This window comes from Gossypium hirsutum, chromosome A01 (genome assembly GCF_007990345.1).
Source record: "Gossypium hirsutum isolate 1008001.06 chromosome A01, Gossypium_hirsutum_v2.1, whole genome shotgun sequence".
NCBI classification, from domain to species: domain Eukaryota; kingdom Viridiplantae; phylum Streptophyta; class Magnoliopsida; order Malvales; family Malvaceae; genus Gossypium; species Gossypium hirsutum.
The window spans coordinates 85,097,108-85,103,992 of NC_053424.1; positions in this window are offsets into that span (position 1 = coordinate 85,097,108).

Consider the following 6,885-nt stretch of genomic DNA (forward strand, 5'->3'; position numbering starts at 1 on the left):
GCTATTTGAAAGTGTAGGGTGCCATTTCATGCCGAGGAGCACAAAGGACAATAGCCATGCCACAACACAGGGGGGCTTTGTTGCAACACAAAACTTCAAAGCTGCCAGGCTGAAAGTGACTTCATGTCGTGATGAGAGCTTCTCCCACATTACGATGAAGTCATAAAATTTTGAAATATTTAGTTATATCTTGCATGGTGATGCTGGGACGAGGGCTCCCTGATGTCACGATGACGTGACAAAAATATGGAAAGATACTACTGAATTTTGGACTGCCACTTAGGGTTATTTTCCCTAATTAAACCCTAATCACTCCAAGGATATTTTAAGCACCTAGCACCTTAATGTTTGCCTATATAAACAAATTTCTAACCTCATTAGATGGGGTGGACATAACTAAATAGTTTTCTTTAGTTTTTAGATTGGTTTATTTTTATGTTTCCATAGTTGGAATCTTTTGTGTTACAGTGTTAAAACAATCACGAATAGAGGTTGCTTTGGAACCATGCTTATATTTATTCATGAGCTTTCTATTATCTTTTATTCTTATATTTATATTTCATTAACCTGATTAATTAATATTGTATGAATATTAGGATAAATTCTTGTGCTTTATTCATATCTGGCATGTTTCGGTTATGAAACTGATTAACTAATTGAGATAGTTTTTATCTGAAATTGAGAGTTTCTTCAAAAGTACCTAGTATATTAGAAAGTGGTGTCCCTAAGAGAATATCTAGATAGGTGAAATTGGAAAAGTATCCTATTGAGTATAAACTTGTGCTAAGCAGTTAGACCTAATAGAGAACCTTATGCCTAGGAAGAGACTGGAAAGGTGACATAAGTGGTAATCCTTAGTAAAGATGAGACCAGACAGATATTCTAGCTAAGGATTATTAAGACTCAATTAAGGATAAGTAATGGCTTAACTAGATAATTAGGAATTTAATCGCTCATAGGCTGAGAGCTCGCATCATTGACACTAGGAATAGGAAGTTCCATTAGGTTAATCTAGGTTAAGTAATTTAATTAGTATAATTACTATTTTAATTTGGATTTACACTGCTAATTCATTACTAAATTAGATTAGTAATTCTTTTCTGTAATTAATTTAATAAAAAATTTCTCCAATATGCAATCCCTTGGGTATGATCCTCGGAATACTTTCCAAGTATTTCGTTGTGAACAAACTATATTACAATTTGACATATTCACTTGCAGATACCATACTTAATTATATATATTATTTGCAATATTTTTACTCTAAACGTTCACATGTTTGTAGGCGTTCACCTTTAGGTTAGTTATTTAGCCTATTGGCTAACAAACAATGCCTTAGGTCATCCCTTAGCATCTCAATATATACAAAACCAAAACATGATTTTACTTGTTTCCATGAATAATGTTAACTTCCACTACATACATTGACACATTTATCCACATACTAATTAGTCATTTGGTTAAAATTTTTAAATATTTTCATAAATTCTAACTACTTCTATTCTATTATACAATGTAACTAGTTAAACTAATTAATCTAGCTCACAAATAATAGAAATTTTCAAGAATCATTCAAAATTTTTATAAATAAAAGAATCTATTACACAATATCATGCCATATTCAACCAATTGTCAATCATACAATGTTCAAGTACCATGCATAATTAAAATGAAAAAGATAAAATAAACACACAATCATAAAAAAAATTGACTAAGCATGCAATTTTTCTATAAATTGCCTCACACTTAATTATACATTGTCCTTAATGTGTCCCAACTAAAGATAAAGTTTTAGGAGACTCTCATTATCTAATATAAGTGCAAAAAAAATGGTGGAGTGGTCCTTAAACTTCATTAAAGCTCTAAATATTCTGTAGTTCTCAGTGGGTAGACCTATATAGAAAACCAAAACAAACAGAAAAGAAAAAACAAAATAATCAAAATATAAAATAAAAAGAAATAAGAAAGAACACAAATGAAAATTATTGAAGTACTTAATAATCTAGAAAATCCGTATCATCACTGTAAGAGAACTTTCATGAGCTCTTCGACACTTTGAATCAACATTTTTTCTTTATTATCAACACAATGACCTCCCTCTTTGATCAAAACATTGCTTCCTTCTTATCTTTGATTGTCGAGACAGCCACATTACGAGCCATTTCTCTCTAAAGCCTAGCAAACTCCAGAAATCGTCGAGACAGCCACATCACGAGCTATTTCTCTCCAAAGCCTAACAAACTCCAGAATTTGTTCTAGCGTACTATAGCCTCAAGCATAAAAAACTCGATGTAGCAATAAGTTGTAGATACCCAGCTTCACTTCCAGTTTCAAATTGAAAATAGATATTCTTATTAAGTCCGTTGGTTCGCTCCTTCTCAACAATAGTTGGAAAGTGCATCGACTCCTCTACATCGTTACTTATTTCCCAGTTTTGCTCTTGCTCTACATCTTCCTCTACTCATACTCCTACTGCTACTCCTATTCATATGTCAATCAAAATGAAGAAAACATCTTCGTTTCCCACAACCTTGTCTTCAACTTCGAACTCTTGTTGAACGCCTATATTCAACTCATCATGCTCAATAATAGTGGAGTGGCCCTCACCCTCGAGCTTGGAAATATCATGCTTGACCTCTACCAGAGCTAATTTCCTTCACCTCTACTTTTCCTGATCTAAAAGCATATTACTTTATAGGGGTTTGGCCGTTGCCTTAGGAAATCCATTTTTCCTACCTTACTTGTGGTCTCGACATGAATTGAGGGAATTGTCGGACATGCACATTTATTAGCTACCTCATCCTCTCCAGGAGGAAACCTTCTATCATGGGGGATTATATACTGTGTTTACTTCTAGTTAGCCTGAAATATGGATAAAGCCCTTTTTAAGAACTAGAGACATTTCTCCCCTACACCCCGTTCGCTGCAACTGCTACTGAAACATGGTGGGGAATGTTGCAATGCCAGTATCTCCCCATATCGCAGTGGAAACAATATTGCAATGGTCATCAACCATGGATCCATGTACGAGTAACAAATTGGGTTGAAATAATAGTAAAAAAATATAACTTTTCGAAACTAAATGAGCAACGAACAACGTTGTTGATAGGATCCCTTATGTAATGTCAACCCCAAGCTGCAATAATAATGTCTCAGTATCTACGTAATCCACTTAGTGAAAGAGCAAACAATAAAATTCTCTTAAACTTTTCTAGAGAGAAGAATAAAAACCTACTAGACCTTTTGATATTGTATTTCCTGTAACCCTAACACACTAAGGGATTATATTCCTTTTATTTTCTTTGTTATCACATGTAAAAAATAAAACAAAATTATTCCTTTATTATTAGAAAAATAAATGGAAAGTCAAAAAAAGAAATTATATTCTTTCCTAAAGAATATCAATTTCCATGTCTTTTATATTTTGAGCGAAATTAATTATTACAACTATTTATATTAATAATTTTGGTAAACTATATACAATTAATATTTTGTATGAATCAAATTCATATATTAATTATATATATATTCTCTATTTGTGTACAACAAATTTGTACATATCATGTGTTAAATATTTAACTATCAAATTAAATTAATAATTAATTTAATTCATGTGATAGCTAAATACAATAGCAAATGTATTTGGATTCTGTTCGCTTCAACTATAGGGTGTGACCCTATAGGTTCTTATAATGTTAGTAGTAATACTAGAACATTTCTAATATTACAAGCAATGAGTGGCATCTAGCAAAGCATCATTGCTACCCAAGTTACAATAAGTCGTGATTCAACATAACCTTTTTGTGGTAATGTTTTCATGTATTATATTCTTTTATCCTTAATATTTAGATTGGACAAAATCATGGAATAGTCACACTTGTATGTGATATCTCATATCAACTTATTAGAGCATGGCCATACATTTCTAGTCTTACTATATCAAGAGGCCTAAGATATAGCTTTCATTATGTAAGAGGGACAAATCCTCTCTTGATCAACCATATCCCTCCACATAGATTGCGACATACCTAACATTAGTATTTACAATCAAAATATACAACTCACTATGTTGGGACAATGATGATCTCAAGTATGAGGATCATATACATAGTTATCACTATGAGTAGGGTTGTGACTATTACCTAATAATCAAAGAATGTTGTGGGTTGTGACTATCACCTAATAATCAAAGAATGTTGTTCTCTAACACATACTCATGTATCGATTTTGACATCCCTATGTTAATGACAACACTTTTTTGTCAATCAACTACAACAATACTTGACTAAGGATCTTTGAAGAATAATCATATTATTCTTAGGACTTTATTATTAATCAGTTTATTTGTACACACAGAAAAAGAAATTAAATTAACAATAGCAATGCCTTGTATTAACAAACAAGGTAAAACGAGTATGTGATTAAATTTATCTAATGTTTGGTCTTTGGGCATACTCTAACAGGGAAACTATGCCAGCATCACTCACTTCTCTCTTTGGTTGACAGGGCGAGGTGTATCCTCACCCACCCTCCAGAGAGGAAGTGGAGTTAAATAGGCTAGCTTCGAGGAGCCAGTTGTCCTAACTGCTCCTTCTGTGTAAGAAAACTCACCCTTCCTAGCCTTGGGTTCCACTAACAAGGATCAGGCTAGTTCATACTTTCTTCTTCCTAAAGACCAGCTAGGAAGAAGCATAGTCGCCATTGACATCGCAAGCCACTTGGCAAACTAAAAAGCTTTATTTCCCTTTTGTATCTTTTTGTTAGGAAAGCTTCATTTCTCTAATACATTTACTTTCATTCAATCTACTTATTTATATTTTCCATATTCATCTGTTTGTATTTCCTTATATATAGTTTTCCTTGTATCCTTTCAACACGTACTTACTTGATTTTCTAGCACCAAATTTTCTCAATTTTACTTCCTACGTATAATTTCCATGTTCAATTATTGGTACTTACCTCTCTATTCACCATTTTACGCGTATGCATCCACATACCACACATATTTTTTAACAATTTTGAAGACTCAATGGACTTAGCCATGCACATAGAGGTACTTTTTTCCAATTTTTTAGGTTAAAAGACCGACTAAACCTAGGCTTTGATACGACTAAACATGTAAGACCCCAAGCGCAACTTGTCCATTGGATCCGGGTATGGAGCATGAGAAGTGGTCCTATACTTGATTTTTGCTAACTTAATTACTATAAAATAGTCTAATAATAAAACAATCTAATAATGAAATTCAAAATAATAATTTTTACAACTAAGGCCTTATGCCACTAAATGCTTAGCCTCTCAAATTTATATTTCTAATCAAACTATTTGTATATAAAGAGACCCTTAAAGTTACATTAACTTAGGGTTAGCTAATTCAGAACCTAGGCTCGAAGGACATTGTCTGGTTATGCCATTATCGATATTGAGGCAAAACCTCTAATGGTACCCCCTTCCTATGTGTGACACCCCAAAATTGACCCTAGTCGGGAAGTGGTTTCAGGACCGCTAAACCAAGTCACCAAATTATTTGAATATGATATTTATTGTCTAAAATAAATGTGTGAAAATTTTAAGCTTCGATTTAGTAAATTTCATGTGAATTTAGTCAATAGGACTTATGTGTGACATTTTTGAAATGTGATAGATCAAAACATAAGGACCTATTAGTGCATGTTGAAAAAGGGGGGACTTGCATGTCAATTTTTCCCCCATCTAGTAGTGGCCGGCCATGACATTAGGATGGACAAAGGGTGATGGGCAAAACATGTCATAGACATGTTGTGTTGGTGCATCATGGGAGGAAACAATAAAATAAAATAAGGAGTATGGGTAATAAAATAATAATGGAAAGGTAAATGATGATGAAAAAAATTGTCTCATCCATGTTTCCCCCCCCATTGCCGTGAATTGAAGAAAGAAAACAAAAAAAAAGTGTTCATTCTTGAACATCTTTGGCCGAATAGAGGAAAGAAAGGAAGGGGAAGAGCTTGAGAAAATCGGCTATGGTGGTTTTCTAGACTAAGGTATGTTTGATGTTGTCCTTGAGATTCATGCATGTTTTTAGTTGTTAGTTTGAGTTCTACCTAGCCCATGGTTTAAATCTTTGCTATGAGATGGAGATGATATTCGGCCATGGGTGTTGTCTTCTTGGTTGATGTTTGATGTTGTGGTGATGAGGCATGAAGATGAGTTAAGTTTCGGCTAAGGTGGATTTGTGTTGATGTCATTTGCATGCTAAGTGTAAAGCTTTGTAATGATACATTCGACTGTGCTTTGATGTGCTTGGATTGTTGTTCATTGAGTAAATGATTGAGGAATGGTTAGAAGAATTTGAATGCTAAACTAGTTGATTTGTTTGATGATATATATATATGTATTTGGCAATGGGATAAAATGTGTATTAAGGTAAGTTTCATGGTGATTAATTGGCTATGAAATTAGCTAAATTGAATAGGTATGTTTAATAATATGCTTAGTATAATGTATGATCTTATAACTCGGTTTGGTATTGAGATAAAGGTTAGATGTATGATTGGATTTTGGTATGTGTTAAATTGGTCAATCAAAGATTAAATGATATGTGATTGCCAAATGTGATTGTTAAGTGAATAATATTAGTTAAGTACTTAAGCAAATCTATTGTTTTACTTAAGCTTAAGAGCAAAGAGGATCAAAGTCGGATAAGGGAAAAGAGAAAGTAAACGAATAGCCGTGGACATCTAATCGTCGACCACTTCCGAGGTAAGTTTTAAGTGATTAAACGTTGAGTAAATTCAATCATAATAGGACATAATGAGTTGATTTAATAAGATATGATGTGGCCATGATATGTCTTAAACTCAAATGGTAAGTTCATATGTGTTTGGACTTGGAAATTTAAGAGCA